This window comes from Lathamus discolor, chromosome 18 (assembly GCF_037157495.1).
Source record: "Lathamus discolor isolate bLatDis1 chromosome 18, bLatDis1.hap1, whole genome shotgun sequence".
Classification (NCBI taxonomy): Eukaryota; Metazoa; Chordata; class Aves; order Psittaciformes; family Psittacidae; genus Lathamus; species Lathamus discolor.
This window is the reverse complement of record NC_088901.1, coordinates 5,790,364-5,812,908: the sequence shown is the minus strand read 5'-3', so window position 1 is coordinate 5,812,908 and position 22,545 is coordinate 5,790,364. Positions and strand designations below refer to the sequence as shown.

The window sequence follows — 22,545 nt, the reverse complement described above, 5'->3', positions numbered from 1 at the left end:
GAAGTAGAGCGGAGAGCAGGATGTCATTTTATTTTTAATATTTAACAAAAAGCTCCTTTATTCATGGAATCTATTAACTGTGTCAAGATGAACTGGCTCCCTTTTCTTAGCATATATCATGGTGATGGGGAAGGGGGGGCCTAAATGCATGTGTTGAATTCAGTCCTGCTTCATGCAGAATTGCTGCTTTGGCCTCAGTGTCCCTCTGGCCAGGGGGAAATGAAGCTGCAGGTACCAGCTTCAGTGCAGGACAGTGGGTGAGCTGCCGTCTGCCTGAAGGTAGCTGCTTCCTCGGAACTGTTTAACCAGGACAGACTCATGGTTTGCTTTTCCTTTTCCTTTTCCTTTCTTAATTGTTAAATCAGATTTGGAAGTTGTTTGCTTATCCCAGCATTGCCTGAAGGACACTGGAGTTACACACTGGAGTAACTGGCTCCAAGAGTGATTCTTAAACCAAAAGAAACATGCCTTGGGCATGTCCTGATCCTGCCGTTGTGTCCAGGAGCTGGCTGCTCCACATATGTTGCTGTTGATGGCATTTGTATGCAACAGATGGGTTTTTTGCACTTTGAAATAAAAATGAGATTCCTTCCAATAGCAGTGGATAGAAAAGGATGTAGTAAAATGTTTAACCATTTCCTTTACTACTAGTGCCTCCGATTGAGAATAAGACTGTTCCCAATATTAGCATCTGAGAGTGGGATGAGAGCCTAAGCCAAAGCCTGCACCTGAGCTCCAGACAGGTTTGTGTACTGGTGGCACTGAGCACCACTGCACTGCAGCAGTGCTGCTGGGTTGGGGCTTGTTTTGTTTGGGGTTTTTCACAAACCTCACAAGTTTTAATCACAAGCTCGGAGGCTGTTAAATACTCATCGGAATTGGTGTGCGGTGGGGGATGTGTTTCTTACTACTGGACATTGCCTATCTCTTGGCATTTGGAAACCAAGGTCAGAAACAGACCTTCAGCAAGTTAATACTAGCAGATTATACAAATTAAATCTGAGATGCCTCAGTATCTTAATTGAATCAGCTTCTATGATGCACTAAAATAGTACAGAACTGTTTGCATCATTCTAATAAAGGAGACTAGGCAGAAAAAAGGGCAAGAATCAATCATTCAAATGCAAGTGGCTCATGTAGCTATAATTTCTGAGTGGTCACGATGCTGTTCTAGAGCATCTTGTCAGGTTCAGAAAATACTGGTTTGTACTGCTTACAATGGAAGTGTTTGTCTTACCTAATTAACAAGAAATTATTTCCCATCAAGATTTAGCTGGTATGAACAATAATGGTTTGGTTACAATAACATGACAGTGGCAGTTAGGGAGAGAGTAGCCTGTTCCTTCACCTTGCCAGAAATGCTTCAGGAGCAGTACATGTTTTGTGGGGCGATACACCTTTTTCTTGCTTACCCCAAAGCAGCAGCTGAGCAATTTCCCTTCCTGACGTTTCCTGCCCATAAACCGTGTGTCGGCTTCAGGTGAATTTTCTTACCCTTTGCTTTCAAGCCATTCCATTCAAAGTCTGATTGAAACATTCCTTATGTAAAATGCATGGCAAGCGTTTTAAAGACAATTTAAGATGGTGCTAAACCCAAGGGATTATTGCAGGTGTGAAAGAACTAGCATTTTACAATCTTTATCTCTGTAATTGCTCACTTAATCTGATCTATTTCTTCATATGTTTGCCATTGTATCCTAACTTCCATTAACACTGACTAAACAATTTGGTCTCTCGATGATGTTTTTGGCAGCCTCTGTTTGTTTGTAGACTTTTCTGGTGCGTTATCACTGAAACCCACCTGCTTATTTGCAATTTCTTTGGGTTTTTTTCTAAATAGGCCTAGGGTTTGTGTTTGGTTGGTTGGTTTTTTTCCTTAGCCCTCGCTCTGAATTACCTGCCATATAGAATAACTGCAAGCAATTTCTGTCATGAGAAGATTCATGCTTCATCTGCTTTTAGTCCCATTATCAAAAAAGCCAATTGAAGGGATCGTATAAGGTGCATCTGTTACCCATGGGAATATGCATTCCTGCCTGCAGAGCCCCTGGGCTCTTTGGAGGACGTTAGAGCCCCCATCTATAAAGAAACCAAATCACAGCCATCCTGAGGGAATGGAGCTTTAAAACGTTGAACTATTTTGATAGGGAAAGAAGTTGAAGTAGTCTGTTAGCCGTGATTAGCTTGAAGAAGAGAAAATCCAAATCCCCCTGAATCCCAAGGAAACATGGATCCGAACCCAGGCGTTGTGGTTTCCAGCGAGAATATCTGAGAGCTGGGGGGGCCCAAACCCAAAGCAAACGAGGTTTGGAGTTGCCCGAAGGGGAGAACTTGAAGGGAAAAGTCCTTTGCGTTGGCTGCAAGCAGCCACGAGAGGGCGCAGGCAGCCTGTGCGAGCCTGGCCCCGCTGAGCGCCCCGGGGAAAAAGCCGTTTGTGTTTAAGCAGACTTGTGATGTTATTCCATGGTCTTCCTGCCGTGTGGAAGAATAGGGGGTTCGTATAGGGAAGCCCGGAGAGCTCAGGAATACATGGATTTGAGTGCCAATAAAAGTATAATCGATATGTCCACATTCTCTCCCTGTGAGGCTATACAGAGATTCAGAGAGGGAAGAAAGAAGGCTTTGCTTTATCCTCCATATCCAGAACCCTTTCTGTTGCAGAGTCCGCAGCGATACAGATCCTTGGTTGAAGTTTGATGCAGATACAGGAACCATTGCACCGTGTGTCCACCTGTAGTATTTCACCCATGTTCTCTCCATGGTGATGGTAGTTACCTGCTCGACTGCCTTTACTGGGTGCCTGCCGGTGCAGCCACAACTTGCCAGTAGCTCTTCTCTCTCTACCTGCTTACCCATCTGTAAAATGGGCTTTTTGTTTCTCTGCTTCTCAGGGATACACTTGAAAGCTTGCTTCGTGTTTATTGCTGCTTTAAAAGGACTTCACTGAGCTCAGATACACAGGAATGCAGAGGGTGCATGTGATAGTTTTCAGGTAAGGATTTCTTTGACAGGTAAATATGTGGCTCCCTCCTATATCTTCTCTTGCCCATAGCAGCAAAGATTTAGTAACAATAAAAGGAAAACTTAAATACATGTAGTTTTCTAACAGAAGAGTCTGGCATCTTCTGGTCTCTCTTTTACATTTGTTATTGATTTACCATAGCCAAAGAAAAGAGGAGGGATATGTAGTAATATGGTGGATGGAGACCAGCAGGACCCCCACTCAAGGCACTGACAGGGGAGAAGGTGGAGGAATTGAAACCATGAGGTTTACTGCGTATTATGGCACCAGGTAATGCATTAACAGTCTGATTTTCATGCTGTGTTTCTAAATGGCAGCAATACTTAGAAAGTCAAAACGCTTTTCAAGTATTCAAACACAAAGGTGAGAGTTACTCACTGCAGAGGGAGCCTGATCAATTATTCCACATGTACAGAGCCACACAAAAGGCAAGCATTATCTGCTGGTTTAAACAGAGCTCAGCAAAGCCCTGAGCAAGGCGAAGTTCTGCTCTCAGCCCTGCTGCTGCGACTTGATGCCAAAAGGGGGTTTGAACTGAGAACTGGTAAGGCAGCTTCTTGCCCCATAGAAACTGATCTGGAGAGACACTGGGGGACTGCGGAGGGAGCAGGGTTGAACAGGGGGGTTTTCTCAGTGCTTGCGCCTTATTTTTGTCACCACGGCATGTTCAGTGGTAGTTGCATCAACCAGCACGCACTGATTCCCTTCTGCCTTTAGCTGAGTTTCCTTTGCAATCCCTTTGTATTTCAGTTGCGCTAGCCATGTGCCTGCCCTGCTTTTAAACAGACGGTGATCCAAGGAAGCATAAAGAGTAAGGGTAAGAAATACTGCTGAATTCTTCCTACCTTGTCTGTCTGCCCTGGCTGACTCTTTAGTGAGCTTGTGAAGCAGCAACTTCATTTATTCTGTGGTAGCATTTAAAAGAGCTGTTGGACAGGGATGCAAAGTGGTCACTGGCACGCATTGGTGTCCCTCTTGCTCTTCCTGTGACCTCTAAAATTCCTGGCGCTCCCAGCACAACTGCACAGTGCCATGAGCCAAAGCAACCCCTGAGCCGAGGTATCTTGCTTGACAGCTCAAGTTATTCCCCCTGCGCTAGGCTCTCTATGCAGTGCAGCTCCAAAGATGTGCATCTCCCTCCACTCTGCTTGGCTCTTTAGAGAAGGAGGTCCCTCAGTGTGAGTTAATTTGCTTACCTGGGCCTCTGTCTTCATCTCCCTTGCTTTTTGCAGCCAGTAAGCAGCTGATGGGGTTTCAACCTGTTGACTGTTTGTGGTCTTTCTTGATTGGGTTCTGTCTTGCGTGGCTGCTGTACTATTTCTCAAAGCCCAGGCGTTGGAAATCATTTAGCCTTATGTGTGGCAGTGCAGCTAATAAGTTGTATAATTACAGTTCTAGGAGCAGGTCCAGTACCTTTAGAAAGTGCAGGGGAACCTAAATGCCTTCCTCCTTCTCTGCCTCGAAATAGCATTAATTTCTTTCTCCTCTAAATGGCAACAGAATTAATTCTGGAGAGACCTGTTGCTCAAAGTGGAATCACTGGATTAATAAAAGTGTTAATTATTAAAGCCTGCAAATGCTCCCTAATGATTGTTTAGTGCAAAGTTAATGTTTGATTGGAGAAGGTCATCTGCAAGCCTGAGTAGGAAATCTGTCTCTGTAATAGCAGGTGAAAGCACAGCTACAAAGCACAATTCTCTTCATGCTATGCACTGGTGCTCTCCACCGCACTCTGCCTCCCCATCCTAAACAATGGGCTTGGAAGCAGGGCTGATTTTTGCCGCAGGGCAGCTGCAACCCAAAGGATCACCCTTGTTAACGAAGTGGGAACAATTACACCCATCACTGTGCCACCTCACTGCAGCCCTACCTGCAAGGGAGCCTCAGGCTGAGCGTGGCTGCTCGTGTCTTGCACTGCACGCAGTCTCCTGAGAGCTCAGCCTGCACATGGCAGGCATGCAGAGGAAATAAGTGGGTGCTATGGTTTGCACCCATAGTCTCTGCTGCAATGATGTGCAAATTGAAGTGTCTGGCAATCACTGGTGCTGCAAAACCTCAGCCTGCCACGGGGCTGGGGCAGAGATGTCAGCCCCACACCTCTGTGTGCAGTTCAGCAATTGAACCGCATGGCACCAGCAGGTATCTTCCCCAATAGAGATGAGCACCCCATTGCTCCAGCTCAAGAACGAGTTTCTCTACTAGTTCTAGGTCTAAGTCGCGCTTCTGACCCTTTCTGATCTTGCAGGGGCAGGTTAACTGCAGGACAGCCACAGCCTGGGACTGTTGCAGGACCGAATCCTGCGCTTTGACTGGTTTCCTCTACTGGGAGTTAATTGGAAAGCACATCAAGAGCCTGGCTTAACCTGGGTTTGGTTCTCTGGCAGTGCTGAGGCTGGGAGGAGACCTCCGTTTTTCCAGCCATGCCCCTCACTGCGTTTGTGGCTTTGGGCAAACCCGTGCGTGCTTTCAGCTGTTTTCCCTGCTTAAAACGAGGATGATAAAGTACAACCTCGCGAGAACCCCTGGGAGGAAGGGCGTTGTCTCGGTGCTGCCAAGGTCTGCAGTTGTCAGAACGGATGTTTAACTTCACAGCCTCAAACCAAAGAAACCCCTCTCTGAGTGAAGCCTTGCCTGTAGCTGCTGGGGTTTAGGTGTTACTGCTGCGAGTCCCTGCAGACGCTCCTCATTGCTTCATCAGAGCGATGAAACTAGAGCGTGTTTTGCAAAAGGGAGCGTAGCAAGAGTGGGAATAGCAAGAGGGGAGTCTCTGCCAGAGGTGAACCATCACGAACAAACAGGAGGGGAGCAGCCCCAATGCTCCTTGGTGCAGCTTAACCTCAAGTGAATGAGGGACACAACCTCCTTTACAGTAAGCAAGGCGGTCAGTAAAAGCAGAGCTGGAAGGAGCTGTTGCTGACATGAAGCTGCTGCTTTGACTTTCAGAACTGACCAAGGCTTTGGAAGCGCCTGCTATGGAAGCGCTGTTCCCCAGCAGGAAAAGGATGAGGGCTTTCAGATGCCTCCCGTGACGCGCAGCACCAGCAGAAACCCTGTCAGTCCGGTAACGGATTGCGGGAGATCATCGGGTGGGAGAGAACCGAAGTGATTCCGACCTTTTGGGATAGGAAAGCTCTTGCACTTCATGGGCTGTCCATGCGATTGCTGCAGCTTAGAGGATCTCTTCATTAACCTCTCGGATGTTCACAGGCAGGCTCAAAGCTTCTGGCTGCTGGGGTTTTGGCCCCGTGCTTTGCAGCTTCGACTTAGCCAGTGAAAGGGGATTGAGCAGGACCCAGGCTGTGCTTGCTCCCATCACATCTCCTAACAGATTCTGACAAGAGGAGCCGCGGCAGCAAGAAAACAAACACACACTGTCTGGGACTTCAGGGGGCTTGTGTATGCAGCCAATTGAGACTTACCAGCCCTCTTTTCACTGTAGTTCACAGGGACATGGGAACGTTTCCCTTACACCAGCACTGCCAGGCAGTGAATGGCTGCGACTCCAGGAGCTGGGGCAGCTCCTGCTTGTAGCTGTGGCTACACGAGTGTGGGTGAAGCAGCCTGGCTGTACTCTGTCAGAGCCTGCAATTAAGCCTGCCCAGCCTGTTCAAATGATGTCAAGGCACAGCTCCAGGGAGAGGTCTCTCCCTTTCGCTACCCTGATTTATGCTTGATCACTTAATATCCCCCATTCGAGCATTTCACTCAGCAGAAGAAAGGTCAACAAGGGAGAGCAGAGTTCTTGGCTTGCACATCTGCTGCGCCAGGCCCTTGAGGACCTGTCTGACACTTGTGGATCTTTACAGTGCCTGCTGGAGGATGCGGGTATTTCAGCAGTGGTGTCGGTCAGTATTTGTCTGGGGCAGAGCCTCTTATTTGTGGAAGGACGTGGACAGCAGCTGACAGAGAGGGACCCACACTTCATACATGAGTGCCTTCCAGAGCCGATGAGGATGACTGATTCCTTCCCAGAACAGAAAAAGCCTCCAAATCCTGCATGCGATTGAAGCTGCAGGAGGAATTAAGGTTGGCAGAACGTCGTTATCTACACTGGAGCTCAGCCAGGACCTGGGGCTCACCCTCCTCCTCCTGGGAAAGCGCCACTGGATATTTGACAGCTCTGTTGGGTCCATCCACTTGGGTTTAGGTATCCTCTGAAAGACCGGAGCTGCTGGAGCAGGAACCCGCCTTGGCTTCTTGCTGGAGCTAAGACTGTAGATAGCACCTACCTAATCCTCCCGAGCTTGCAGCACCCAGATTCCCTTTGGCAATCCCTGTCCAGGTTCTGGCAGCTGAGACCCTCCTTCTCCACACGCGGGGTCAGGCAGGATCGCAGCCCATCTGCAGCTTTGTCTTTGTTACTGCTATGGCCACGTCTTTGGTCCATTTGTCCCCTGCACCCTCCCATATTCAGCTGAACACCCCCAGAGCCTGCAGTAAGGAAGTTACTCTGTTCCTATGGCTTTTGCTGGTGCAGTTCCCCAAATCCCCTCTCTTTTGGCCACATCTGGACACATCAGTGCTTGAAGAGTCCTGGATTCCTTGCCGTGCCTGTGTAACAGGCCCAGCCTTGCTCCATCCTGGTGTGAGCCACAGGACTGATGCTCCTCGGTGCCCTGTCACCCTGCGGGCAGAGGGTGCTCGGCACCTGCAGGTCACGGCTTTGTCCCAGTGGCCACAACACACCAGGAAAGTTCTTTCTTCTGGTTCCTTGGCATAAATATTTGATGTGACCCAGGAGCATCCCAGCGGGGCTGCGCTGTGCGCCCTGAACGTGGGCCACGTGAGTGGAGGTGGTGGATTAATTATTATGAAACAGCTCTGAGAAATAAATGCAGGTTGCCATGGAAGCACCAGCAGCGACAATGTCACCTCGGGTTTTAAGATGCTTTCAATGTTCCAAACACCATTTCCCTTCTCTTTCAAAACAAAACATTCCAGCGGAGGGGAGATGGGGCTGTGTCCATAGGCTGTGCGAAACCGGGCTCCCCTTTCATACAGAGATCGACTTCATGTGTAAGCCATAGGGAGAGGGCACAGGGGCTGCAGGCAGAGGAGCTAACCCAGGAGGCAGGCTGAAGATCAGGGAATAGGCTGGGGATGCAGAGGACAGCTCATCTTGTGACCCCTGCTCCTTGGGAGGTTTGGGGTGTACCAGGGGAAGAGTTAAACGTTAAAGAGGGTTGGAACATGACAGGGAAGCATCTCTGAGGGTTTGAATGGAATAAATTGAGATCTTGTTTGAGAGAGGGAAAGAGGTGAACAGAGATGTCGAGAATTGATAATGCTGATTTAATGAATGCAAAAATTCAAATTATTGGAGAGCCATGAAAAAAAAACCCACACTAGGAAATGCCTGGAAGCTGGGTTCTGCCTGCCCCCTTCACTCATCCGGATGAAGCAAGAAAGGGACCTTTTAACCCACTTTATTTTAATGAACCGTCTGTTGCCTGTCTCCCTGCAGGAACTTGTGGCTTTGGTGCATGCAGCCGGCACCAGCAAATCCAAGGGAATAATCAGCTGTAGCCGGGTCTGGTCTTGTCTGTCCCATCTGCAGGCTACAAGCGTGCGATGGTGTTTAGCTGGTGGTGTGGTGCCATCTGCCAGCCGAGCCACCCTGATCAAGTGATGGCTTGCTCGTTGCTGTGAGCTCAGGCAGCTCCTGCAGCACCACGGGTGGGCATCAGTTGATGGATTCACTGAGCCACTGAAACTTCTTGCAGCCCAGAAACCAACCGCATCCTGGGCTGCATCCAAAGGAGCGTGACCAGCAGTCATGGAGGTGATCCTGCCCCTCTGCTCTGCTCTTATGAGACCTCACCTGGAGCATTGTGTGCAGTTCTGGTGTCCTCTACATGAAAAGGACATGGAACTGTTGGAACAAGTGCAGAGGAGGCCACGAGGATGATCAGGGGCTGGAGCACCTCCCGTATGAAGATAGGCTGAGAGAGTTGGGGCTGTTCAGCCTGGAGAAGAGAAGGCTGTGTGGAGACCTCAGAGCAGCTTCCAGTATTGGTAAGGGGCTATGGGGATGCTGGGGAGGGACTCTTCATCAGGGACTGTAGTGATAGGACAAGGGGCAATGGGTTAAAACTGAAACAGGGGAAGTTTAGATTGGATCTAAGGAGGAAATTCTTTCCTGTGAGGGTGGTGAGGCACTGGAATGGGTTGCCCAGGGAGGTTGGGAATGCTCCATCCCTGGCAGTGTTCAAGGCCAGGCTGGACAGAGCCTTGTGTGGGATGGTTTAGTGTGAGGTGTCCCTGCCCATGGCAGGGGGTTGGAACTGGACGTTCTTAAGGTCCTTTCCAACCCAAACCATTCTGTGATTCTATAAATGTGACCACCACAAGCCAGTGTCCTGCGCACTTCCAGGTGTTAGCAGCAGTATTTGTCCTGTTCTGGTTGTGCTTGGCCTCTAACAGACTATTTCTGTGATTCTGTGATTCTGTGATTTCTGCCTTCAGACCTGTGCTTGTTCTGATCCTGCAGTCAGTCTCTCACTCACTTCTGCTCCCTGGTTTCTTGATCCTGTGGCCCCTGCCTCATTTTTGGGGGTGTCTTTGGCATAGTACCATGCATGCTTAAAAACCTGTGCTGGCAGCTGCCTATGAAGACAAGGGCCTTAAAAGGCTATTTCTGCAGTGCCTGGGTATGGGTAGAAATAGATTTAAAACTGGTGGGAAAAAAAAAACCCATTAAAATTTCATAGGTTCCTTAGAGCCAAAGTCTCTGCTTTCTGAAACCTTCCAGTGCAAGGATTTCTGCTGCTTTGGAGGATCTTTATGGACACTCTAATTGCTAACACTGAGGGCAGCCAGATTCATCCAGGAAGGGAAGAATCATGGCTGGGGAGCTTGGGTCTGGCTCTCAGGCATAGAATCATAGAATAGTTGGGGTTGGAATGGACCTTAAGGTCCAGTTCCAAGCCTCTGCCATGGGCATGTTTGCACAAAGGGGATTGTGCCCCTGCATTTTCACCCAGACCCTGAGAGGGGCCACTCCTGGCCTTAAGATCTTTCTTGGACTAAAAAGGAACATCACAACCCCCTGTGTGTTTGGAAACTTCACACATGTGCAAGGAGAGTTCCTGGGAAAAGATGCGTTTTAACCACGTAACCAGTGACATAACTTAGCTCAGCCTTCGTTTTGCGTCGTTTGCTTTTGAGGTGAGGAGGTTTTATTCTAGGCCAAAACCAAAATCAAAACATAAAACCTTGCAATGCTTTTCAGTGACCTGGGATGGCCACATGCAGCAGGCAGACTGCAATATTCCAGCTGTTAAATCAAGTGATTGTGGGTGTTGGTTATTTGCTGACAGGCAGTGATACCTCCCTGCAGTAACAGCAGGAGCCAGAGCCAAGCCAGTGGGCAGCGGGCAGGCAGAGATGAAAAGTAAGTACTCTCCTTAGATTTGTTTTAATTCCCTCTGTCTCTTAGGATAACCACTAAATCATCACCATCAGGAACAGCATCCGCAGTTATCAAAAGCAGCTGTCAGTCCACCTAGCCACTGTAGCTGTGCTGACCCCAGTCCGTCTGCCCGATGCTCCTGCTGTGCTGACCCTGCACCTCTGCAATGATAACGGGTGCTGATGTAAAAAAGAGGATGGAAAGCAGAGAAAGATGCACAGAGACGACAGCCAGATCTCTGGTACCTAAATCAGCCATGGGGCACTGGAGAAGTCACCTGAGGCCTGCTTGGCTCCAGCTCCACAGACCAGCCCATGACCATCACCCTTCCCTCAGACCTTCCTCTCCTCAGCTTTCCACCCCAGGGTCCATTCACTCCTCGTTCCTGCTTCACTCCCAGATCCGATGCCCAGGTTGGTGCTGTTACCCAGGGCTCCTCGCAGGGAACAGCAGAGTACAAGGAAGGCAGTGATGGTTTCATGTGGCCTCATGCCGCAGAGGTGTAAAGCAGCATCCTCACGTCCCATCAACTGCAGCGAGACTTAAAAGCTCCCAGCACCCCTTCACAAGCAATTTTAATGCTTTGGCATTGGGCCTGGAGGCTCTGGGGTAAAAGCCCTTCTCCCAGAATGATGAAGAAGGCAACCTCCTATCCCGGAGAGCAAACGTCAGCCTGAAGCTCAGGAAAGGGAGGGAAATAAACACCCAAAGCATCAAAGGGATACAGGTGGTTAACACTGGGAGAAGTGTTCCCATTTTGAGAACCCAAGGCTAATCAGGATGCTGGTTGCTCAGGGGGTTTTTTTGGTTTTGTCTTACACTAAAATGATGCAGAGGCTGTTGTTAAAATCTGGCTGCTTCCTAATTGCAGTGTTTGCCCACATGGCATTTTTCTAGCAAGGCTCACATGTTAAAATATTGAAATAGAAATAAATGTGTCAGTGCAATAAATACCCATTTCTAATACTGACCACAGCATGTTTAACCTCACAAAAGGAGTGTTTTGTAATCAGTTAATCTGCCATGACTGACATTTTATAAAGCCACCATGGATATGAGAAGCCTAATACTTAGAAGGATTTTTGAGTAGTTTTGGCTCTCTTGTTTATTTTGTGGATAACAATTTATATTTAGTGCATGTGAATATAAATTTGGGAGCCCATAACAAAGACCCTCCTTCAGCTATTCATGTTAGCATGTTAACAGAAGTGAAGTAGCAAGGATGCCTTGGGTGGGATGGTTTAGTGTGAGGTGTCCCTGCCCACGGCAGGGGGGTTGGAACTGGATGATCTTGAGGTCCTTTTGAACCCTAACTATTCTGTGATTCTATGATTCTATGGTCACAAACTGATGGAGAGCACAACTCCCTGGCAGTGAGCCTGTGGGCATTAATATGAAAGCGATTGTTCTACAGATGCAAAGTTCTTCTGACAAACCAACATCGAGCAGCTACTGAGAAGCCAGGAGCCATTTAACTAAAGAGCAATGCAGATTTACCACTACAGTTTTGACGGGGTTTTTTGAAACAATGAGGTTGGGGGGGTGGGGGGGGTGTGTTTTACAAAGCCTCCTCTTTCATTTGAGTTTAAAAGCGGTTCCTGCATTTCCTATCCCTTCCATCTCCAACCTGTTTGTGCAGCAGCTGCTGAGCAGTCCAGCTCCACGTGCGGATGCCACGCAAGTGCGCAGCACCAGCAGCGAGCAGTTTCCAACAGCCCGAGCAGTCAATGGCCTTTCTGTGCAGCGCTCAGCTGCTGGCAGTGCCCGTGCTGCTGTAATCAAGCTGCTCACAGAGCCAGGCTGGGCTGGGTGATGTGCATGGGGAGCCAGCTCCACTCCGAGCTGCTGGCAGCGCCAGCTCTGGGGCTTGCTCCAGCCTCCGGCGTGCAGCGAGCAGAGCGCTGTGGCCTGAGAGTGTCCTTGAACTCTTGCCATTGATAATCAGCCACGTGAGTGTTCTCTTATGCAGCGTTCTCCATCAGTTCATTTGTCTTTTTCTCTTCCTTTGGCAGATGGAGAACCTAAAACGCAGCAGAGCAATGTTTTGGCCAATTGTTACCCATTGAACCCATCTGCAGAAGCCAGAATAAATCAAAGTTCCCCAAATGCCAGCGCAGCGGCGAGCCATGAGGTAATGCTGCTTCCATCCCCTTCTCCCTACCACGTTTTATAAAATGAGTCTTATTTTCCTGTTTGTTCAGCCTGGAGAAGCGAAGCTGCATGGAGACCTCATGGCAGCTTCCAGTATCTGAAGGGGGCCCATAAGGATGCTGGGGAGGGACTCTTCATCAGGGACTGTAGTGACAGGACAAGGGGTGATGGGTTCAGACTTCACCAGGGGAAGTTTAGATTGGATCTAAGGAGGAAATTCTTTCCTGTGAGGGTGCTGAGGCACTGGAATGGGTTGCCCAGGGGGGTTGTGAGTGCTCCATCCCTGGCAGTGTTCAAGGCCAAGTTGGACAGAGCCTTGGGTGGGATGGTTTAGTGTGAGGTGTCCCTGCCCATGGCAGGGGGGTTGGAACTGGATGATCTTGAGGTCCTTTCCAACCCCAACTATTCTATGGCTCTATGGTTTATGCCTGAAGTACTGGAGTGCTACACACATGATTCCCAAATGACTCCCCAACCTGACTCAAAACTTCCTGCCTCTTTCTCTGCGACAGAGCCCATGATGTGACATCCAGTGTCTAACATGGCACTAGCAGAGCCCACAGCGACAGGGGGATTTGATGCTCCTCTGCCAAAAATGGGCACCTGGGGCTGTAGCAGTTGGTCCCTGTGTTGGGTTTCGGGTGCTGAGAGCTCTGTCCTCACCACCGCAATGCTCTGAGTTGCTGCTTGCTCACACCAGACACAGACCATCCTGTTAGGGTGGTGAGGCACTGGAATGGGTTGCCCAGGGAGGTTGTGAGTGCTCCATCCCTGGCAGTGTTCAAGGCCAGGTTGGATGAAGCCTTGTGTGGGATGGTTTAGTGTGAGGTGTCCCTGCCCATGGCAGGGGGTTGGAACTGGATGATCTTAAGGTCCTTTCCAACCCAAACTATTCTACGATTCAATGATTCTATGACCAAACACAGATTTCTCCCTTACTGGGCCTGTTGTGGGCTGGAGGAGAAGCCCGATATCCCCCCTCCTGCCCTGCACAGCAGATGATGTTGCTTCCAGCCTGGCACTCTCCACCCACCTCCTGGAAACTGCACAGAGCTGTTCCCAAAATACACAGGATGCAAGAGGAGCCCCGGCTTCAGCACCACCCCTCTTCAGCAACTGGAGCAAACGAGGGCTGACAAAAGGTGCCCTTAGGGGTATTTGCTTCCCAAAGGAATGACCTCAAGGGCTCTGATGTTATTAAAAGGATGTGCGAGGGAGGCTTGTCAGCCCTAAGTGAAATTGATAAAAAGATGTTTTATGCAACAGGCTGTATCTGAATCTAAGGGACAATTTAAGCTGCTTTGTGGGTAATAGCATCTCTTTGATTGAGAAGCGTGTTTTAAATATGGAATTAGTGAAAATGAGTGTGTTGGTGACCCTGTTTTCAGGGAAGGCTCTGTTGTACATGTCGCAGTGAGCAATAGGACTTGAGGCACAGCGGAGTGACTTTAACCATTCAGTGGCTTTCACCTGATTAAGAACAAGCCCCTCGGCTCTTTCCTGGCGTGGGAGAGGTCTGGGTCTGGTCCCTGACCGCTGCGTGGGGGCTGCGCTCAGCTGGGAGCACCAGATCTGGGGAGTGCAGGTGCCCAGCTGCTGACAACAGTGAGGCAGATCCTCACCAGCCCTGGCTGACCACCTCCTGTCTGCAGGATCAGCCTCTGCTCCGGACAGCTATCACATTCATTATCCTCTCCATTCGGAGCTGTCATCTGATGTTACTGCTCCCCGGCACGTTCCACCCCAGATCTTGGCTCCTTTTCAGTGCTTCCTTGATGCAGTTTGGCATCTGCCTGGCAAGAAGTGCTATTGCTGCCACCTTCCCCCATCAGCACCCCTTTCTTGTAGTGCCCTTCTGCCTTGGCGTTCAATACTGTCAACTAATTAGCATCACATTATAATTGAATTGTCAAAAGGAGCTTGCGCTAGAGTTGAGCAAGTCAGCAGGGTTACTGCTGTACCCTTTGGTCTTACGGCATCTTTTTAACATCTCTTCTTCATCACTTCATCATTCATTAGTCATTACAACAGCTAAGGATTAGACTGGGAGCCTTTCGGGGCAAGCTCTATGTCTCTGTATCCCTTCTGCAGCATGCCTGCAGCACTGCAGGCAGCCAGAAACCCGTGTCAAAGGCTGCTGCTTGGTCCCTACCCCATCACTGACTTGCAGACTCCCTCTTCCTTCAAGCTGAATTTCCAAAGTGACTGAGGAGGATGTTTCCAGAGGCTTCAAGTGGCAGCAGACGTGCAGGGGCTGTCCTGCCCAGGCAGGTAGAAACAGCCACTAAAGCCATAGCTGGGAACTGCTGGTAAAAAGGGCTTGAATGAGCTCTTGCTCACTGCTGGTGCCTCTTAAGAGCTGCCCCATCCTCCTCTGCCCAGCCCCATTCCTACAGGACTGCGCTCTGTGCCCTGGTCCTGCTTTCAGCACTGAACCCTCTGCACTTGCCAGGGCTGGGGGTGAGCACCCCGACTCCTCTGCCAGCACGGCTCTGCTCCCGCTCAGCACGGATGCACGTACGAGCCTCTGGTGCAGCAGGGGCAAAGCTCAGAGCCCGGCAGTGCTGCTCGCTGCAGTCTGACACAAACCCACTTCTCTGCTGCTGCAGCTCGCCCTCTCGGCCCTGAGTTTGGGGTTTCCCTTTGGGCAGCAGCAGCAGGGGATCTGCAGATGAAAAGCAGCGCAGCAGAGCAGCGGGGCTGGAGCAGGAAGGAACATGCTGTGGATTTGCCAGGCCCCACTGAACTCGCCTCTTGTCTGCTGCCACTTTCCACAAGATGAATGCGGAGAGCACGCAGAAAATGCCTTGGCAGAAATAAACACATTTTCCGTCCATCTGGGAATCCCAGCAGTCTCTGTTGATGCTCCTGCTCGTAGCCAAGCCACGAGCTCTCAAAACACCACCGGGACCCATTGTACAGCAGCATTTCCAAATAAAGAAATCAGTTCTTGCCCAGCGCTGTGCAGGGCTGAGGAAGCAAAGCTGCGTTGTCTCCTTTGCAGGTGCTTCGACCTCCTCTTCCTGAGACTGTTTAGCAGCAACGCTTCCATTCTCCTCTCCCTTCATATCCCCGCTCTGGGAAGCTCCAGAATTCCTCCGGGAGCTCCTGTTGCTGTTCACACAGCACAGGGCTGCAGGGTGTGGAGAAGAGCCCGCATCGCAGGCTGCAGACACCGAGGCACCCGGCTGCAGCGACGGCTCGGGGATGGCTGCTTTGCACCCAGCAAAGCTCTTCAGTAGAGATGGGCTCTTCTTGGAGGATCAGGCTGACTTCCCAGCGGATTCATGTGCTGACTGAGGGTGGATGCATGGGAAGCACATAGGAACCACCCAAGGGCTGGAGCACGAGATGCGATCCAGGGGATGTGCTCTGTGCCAGCGGCTGGCAGGCCAGGACAGGTCCCTTCAGTGCTCCTGCCCACACAAGCGGGTGTCCCGAGGAACCTCTGAGGAGGGGGATTCAATCACTGCTGACGCAGAGGCACAGCTCCAAGGAGCTCCTTGTGTGCTGGCCATCAGCACTGACCCGATGCTCACGCTCAGGGCTGGCTCTGGCAGCCGCTTCCTCTCTGCTGGTTGCTGGGCACTTGAAGGAGTCCTCCCATGGCTGGGGCTTGTGAGGTCCCTTGGAGCCTGTGGCACCCGGCCTGGCTCTGCACAGCCCCTGCTTTGCTGCAGAGCAGCAGCCGGTGCAGGCAGCATCACCGCAAAGCCTGCGCCGACGGGGGTTAATGTGCCAGCACAGCAGCACTCCGCTGGTCCTGCGCTCGAGCACTGCGTGCTCTGCTGCTCTGTGGATGCTGCGTCCCCCCGCACGTACATCCCTGGCCAGAGCCCCTGCAAGCTTCTCGGCTGCTGCGTCTCTTTCCTCGCTATGATTTGAACACCCAGAGCCCTGTGTTTCAAAGCCCTTCCCGTTCTGCATGCACTGAGCTCCCTGGCTCTGCGCTTCCAGTCACCCAGCAAGAGTCTGCTCAGGAGCAGGGGCCTGGGCTTTGCTGCTGGCCACAGGAGCCAGAGCTGCGCAATGTCCTGCATGGGAAGCCAGCCAGCCCTGCATCCCGTGCCAGGGTCAGCGTGGCAACCTGCGCCCCAGGGCTGCTGGCCAGAGACAGAGGGCAGCCAGGACACGGCTCCCATCCCACTGCTCTCAAATGGAGCCTCTTGGCTGGGCACGCAGCTGAGGACTCGTCACCAGCACCCTGCTGAATGCAGTTCCCACATTACAGTGCACCCCAACTCACACATGATTAATAGAAACCTCTTGTTGCTATGGGACTGACATATCCCTGCCTCACCTCGTCTTTCACTGTTCCTTTTCATTTTCCAGGTAAGTGCTCTTTGTTCTTCCATTTTCCTGCTCAGAAGTGGTGGAAAAGCTGGGACTGGGGGAAGCGAAGGGGTGGGAAGGGAGATCTGGAGCTTGTAATGGGAAATGATGGATTTTTGTAAATACATAGGCAGCTTTTGCATACAGTGCAGCAGGAATAATCTGCTTTTGGTGGATCAGGAGCCATGCAATTGGACTGAGGCTGCCAGAAGGGCTTCCCAGAAGAGAGGCAGCAGAAGGGACTGGATACACTGGGCAGCTGGGGACAGGGCTGGGGAGGTCACAGGGTGCATGTTAGTCCATCCCTGTTCTCACATGCTCTGCATCCCCAAACATCCGAGTCAGCCAGCCTGAGCATGCCATGATGTGAAGAGCCAGCATTTGGCATTCAGCAGACTCAAAGCTGCACATCAAACCCCACATTTGCTGTTGGGGTGCTCACGCACTTGTTGCATGATCCTGTTATGATCTGCCCTGGAAACAGCACTGTAAATAGCAGCAGGGCTTAACTCACTGCCCACGGAGCTCAGAGTGGCAGCTCCCCCTTTCCCCACAGGGCAACAGAGGAAGAGACCTCCCAAGGAGCTGGGTTTGGGTCTCCAAGCCCTGTCCCAGGGCTGTGGGGAGCCGGGGTCAGCCCCAGCACAGGACTGATGCAGGGTGGCTGCCGTTGTGGTGTGGAGGCAGAGCTAAAAGCAGCAGCAGGGCCCAGTCTGGCTCCCTTTGGGGTTAGCTCCTGTTGGTCTCAGTGCTGTGAAGAGGGCTGAGTCCAACTGTGTCTTTTGTGATGGCAGAGGCAGAGCAGGGACCACTCCTCTGTGCCAAAGACGCTCATGAGAAAGGTGCTGATCCCTGCCCTGGGGAGACGGCTGTTCTAACATCTGCCTTTGCTCAAGGAGAGTTATCTTTCTTCTTTTAAGTTATTAACATGGAATTATCGATACCCACGTTCTGGTTTGTTATGTCTCCTAGCAGGGTTCAAAGCAGATAGATTTCCAAAGAAATGGAATTGATGCAGTGCAAATGAGCAGAATGACATTCAGCATCGAGTTGGAGTACGAATCAGCGCTAGCCGGGGCACAGGATATGAAGGTGATGCGGGGACCAGCAGCCTTCGGAGGAGCCGTTGAGGGGCATGGGTGGATGTGTAGCTCTGCTATACCATCAGGAGACCAGCAGCCATGGGACAAGGAAGCTGGATTCAGAGCAAACTGATTTCTCAGCTGCAGCTGGCATGAAACAACCTGACACCCAGTATGCAGCCAGCTGAGTGACTGAGAGGGCAGAGGGGAAGGCTGGCATTGCCGCTCTGGATTCCAGAATAGCAGAAGCTACAGGACTTAATTCTCCCTTTCAGCAAGGCTTAGCTTAGGTTTTTCCACTGCTAGAGGCTGCAACCCAGTTCTTGACAAATTGTTCCAATTGTCCTTATTCTTGAAACACAGAACACCACAGAACCCCCAGTCTGTTCTGAGACTTATCCAGCTCCATCTTCCAGGGCTTGGGTAAGATCCCTTTGTCTCCCAGGCTGAAAAGCCTCTTTGGCCAAGCTGCTGCCCCTCTGGATGCTGCGCTGCAGCCCCAGAGCGGTGGCTTTGCTTGAAGGGGAGAGAAGAGAGCATCGAGCTCTTTATCACCGCCTCTCTCACACAGGGATCTCAGACTTTCAGCATGAGAAAACTCTTTTGCTTTGCAGCAGAAAGGAAACAGAAGCCAGCAAAGGGCAGGACTTTTCCAGCATGGATGCAGTGACTTTTCAGAGCAATCGGTGCAGGCCCTTCCCTTTGCGGTCACTCAGAGCTGAGCACCCAGCCCTGGCAGCGCCAAGCTCATCAGCACGTGACAGATTCCAGTATTACTATTAAAAGCTCAAGCCCCGGAGCCAGCTCCTCCCCCAGGCCTAAAGATTAACAACAAAAGTCACATTTCTCTGCTTGCGCCCTGGGTTTTTGAACTTCTTCATATTTTCGACCACAAAAATCCAGAAACCCCATGTTTTAGTGGAAAACTTGGAATCTGGTAACACAGCCCTCGGGGCTGTGTGTAAAACAAGGAGGCTTGCAAGAACTGGCCCCTCCAAAAGCTACAAAGCGCATCCAGAGCAGAAAATGTGACCCCTGCTCTCTGCATGTCCTCAGCATGGAATGTTCATTTGCTGGCATCTTCTGCTCTGCCAGCTCTGCCTGCGCCTTCTGCACGGGAAGCAGGGAGGATGCTTTGTTGGGAAAGAGAATCCCTAGCAAAGGCTCTGCCTGGGTGGTTGGGCATCCCTCACCAAAGGCAGTGTGCATACAGAGGTGTCCTGGCTGCAAGGAATGATCTCAGCACACAAAGCAAACATCGGTCTGGACTGGAGGGTGAGGAGATTATAAGGATTAAACAAGATGGAGAGAGGTGTTTACAGTTATTATTAGCTTCAAATTCAGCCCAACCAGAGCAGCAAGGCACTGCCCATCTGCTGCCTTACCTCGACACAACCTCAGTGGTTTTGTTCCCGTCTGCACCTTCAATTTGATGTTCTGGTACAACCTCAATGTAAAGCAACACCAGCAACAGCACAGTCTGACACTGGTGATGCAGCGCTGGCGGTACTGGAACTGCCCTGTGGGAAGAGCTTGGAGAGAAGGAAATAGCCTCTTAAATGCAGTAACGTAACGGGAGAGAGGACAGGGAGAGCTCTGCTGGGCAGGCAAAAGGCAACCCAGAGTGTTCTTAAGGAAAAACTGAGAAATGGGTATAATTAAGAGCACTTTAAATCGAGCCGAGTGGTAACACTACATGAGGCGGTCGTGGCTTTTCACACAGTTCAAATTAACTCCCTTGGCATCTGTGTTATAAATTCCCTTATCCATGTCTGCTCTGTAACATGACAGAGAAATGTTGCTCTGGGCTGCCACAGCAGCAAAGCACGTGAGTGAGGGGGATGGAGGATCTGCCAGGAGCTGGCTTTAGGAGATGGGAAGAGGATGAAAGCTTTTTCAAAGGAAATACACACATTAAGGGATGGATTTTCCGAGGTCTTTCCTAAGAAATCCTCATCTCAGCAATGGAGCTATTTCCTAGGGAAAGATTTGCCTCTGAAAGGGGAGGATGCTGGGTGCAATCTTGGAGGGTTGCGGGGTGTTTGTGCAGGGGGCTACACACGTAAACCATTCCTCAGGCACCAATGAATCACTGTTTTCAGCTCATCGTAGTCAACTCTTCACAACACATAAACGCATCCACGTGGGAGCAGGAACCACCCTCTGCAGCGCCTGCACTGAGCATCCCTGCAAGCAAGATGCTGCCCTGTGGTCCTGTGCTGGAGCCACAGTCCAGCCTCACCTCTGCAGCTTCTCAAAGGCAGCTCCCATGTCCCTGCAGTGCTCAGCCCGCAGCCCTGGCCCATCAGGCACAGCTGGTCAGGCACATTGACAAGGCTGACAGGCCTTGATTGCAATTAGGTTGCAGCTACTCATTGCCCCGGGCCTGTTTTCCATCAGCAGGGGCACTTCAGCCTGTGCAGCAGCCAGCCTGATTTTACTGGTGATCCAGGCAAGGCTACGGAGAAGTGAGAACAGCTCCAGAGTATGATGCAAAAGCACGGTGAAGAATAGGGAACTGAGGCCATGGTGTTTGGGAGAGCACGTGAGGATGGTGCCAGCAGCGGGCATGGTAATTGGTGTTTTAATTTGGCATCACTGGGGTGAGCCCCCATGCTGCTGTCTGTCTGCACCGTGGGGGCTGTAAGGGGGGTGAGAGCAGCAGGGGCTCTGCCCGCTGTGCTTGTACTGAGCAGGGCAAGGAGCAGCATGAGCCAGACCCCCAGAGGAGATCCAGTATCCCTGGCCCCAAGAGGGGTGGGCTCTGAGTCCCGCAGCTGCAGCTCCAGGGCTCCTAAGGATGCTCAAAAACCTTCCTTTTGGCTGGCAAAAGCTTCGGGATGGAAGCAGATCCCTGTGCTGTGCTCGACAGCACCCATCCGGCTGCTGTTCATGAGTGGCTCATCTCAGACCGCGCTTCCCACCTCCAGCCTGGTGCTGCTTCCCAGCCAGCGCTGATCCCGGGCATCGGGCACGGAAGGGGTGTGTGGTGCTGCCGGAGCTGGTCCCATCCACAGCCTCTGGAGAGCCCTTTGCACGGGTGACACTGACTGCTGTGAGTGACACTGACCCCCGTGACATGCACTGCAGCCAACAGCGGCACAGTGAGATACTGATTCTGCTCTGCATGCACTATGCATATTTATAATGCCCTTTCTTCATAGCATGTTAATTGAGTCATTAACAAAGTGTTAATGACTGTGGTAACTTAAGTCCTAAACATGCCCATAAATTAGAAGTTTGCTGATGATCTGAGGCCTGGGTCGGTTACAGCTCAACCTCATGGCAGTGGGTGAGTTGAAGTGATTCCTGCTAGCAGGGAGCAGCTCGGCCTTTCCTGCACAACCATGGCAGCACTGAATGGACTTTTGTCATCCTGGAGACAGGGAACATCGCCCTCTCAGCTACTCACTTAGCCAGGGCAGCTCGCATTATGGCAAACGAATGTCAATGAGAGCACATTTGTAGTTGCTGGTTTTACTTTCTCCTTAATGAAATGTCAAAGGAAGGGAAAACAGCCGCAAATGTCAGCAATTGGTCTTTTATCACACAGACGGTTAGACACAGCCCTCTGCAGCAGAGATGCCAATTTATTCAGAGGCAAACCTCGGATGGCTTTGACAGAGTGGACGGAGCTCAGATTTCCATTAGTGATCACTTCTTCACCAGCCCCAGATGTGCTAATTTGCTCTAAATGCACTTTGCTATAAACACGAAGCCATCAGAGGGCAGGGGCAGAGCCTCGGGAGCGAGCGCTGCCCTGGCCAGGGAGACGTGGCTCTAATAACTTGATGGATCAAAGCAGGGAGTGCGCGGTGCAGAATAACGCTGTCACTGAGCTTAGCCTGAGGCTGCCTGTGCCCATTGCTCCAGAGGATTCAGGGATGGCTCCGGGGGCTGTGGCCCCCCCAGCTGCGGATCTTTCCCATTGGGATCATGCAGTAACCGCCTGGAGGAAAGGATGGGAAGGAAGCGGCAGAGCAGCACACGAGTGCAGAGGGAACCGGAGCATGGAGCGATGGATTTAGTACAGAAATGGGAAACTAAATCAGGGCTGTATCCGATACCTGCCCATGGCTTTCTCAGGCTAGCTTATCAGTGAATTAACTGCGAAGGTGTCTGCCTTAACTCATCACGTATTGGCAAGTGGGGACCCCTCCAGAGCGGCTGGGTGGGAGCTGAGCTTCATCAGTGATTTAGGGAGACGTTTGAGCTTGTGCTTAAACCTCAGCCTTCAGTTAGGTCTGAGCATGTGCTTCAAGTGCAGACGCTTATGTGAGTTCCTGCAGGGATGATCTGTGCGTGTGCTTGAAGGTGCTCCTGACACTGCGGGGTTTCTGGTGTTTCCTTAGAGAGCCGCTCCATGCGGGCAGCGCTCGGGGACGTTCCTTCTTCGAGGTTTCAGTTCCCAGCTCAGCCCCTGCGTGCCCATGTTTAAACCAGGCACTAAGTGCAGGTACAGGTGGCACCTATTTTAGATACGTCCTGGTTTAGATGGGGCTTTTTGGAAGAGGAATTCTCAACCCTTCCAGCACCGCCTGTGTCCT

General features: G+C 51.1%; 1 long non-coding RNA gene across 1 annotated transcript; it reads left to right on the top strand.

Moving 5' to 3' along the window:
• The first annotated feature begins 12,358 nt into the window (after positions 1-12,358).
• On the top strand, positions 12,359-13,847 carry LOC136023371 (uncharacterized). The gene is made up of 2 exons (XR_010616561.1): positions 12,359-12,564; positions 13,511-13,847. It is a non-coding gene; the product is annotated as an uncharacterized LOC136023371 (long non-coding RNA).
• Positions 13,848-22,545: the final 8,698 nt, after the last annotated feature.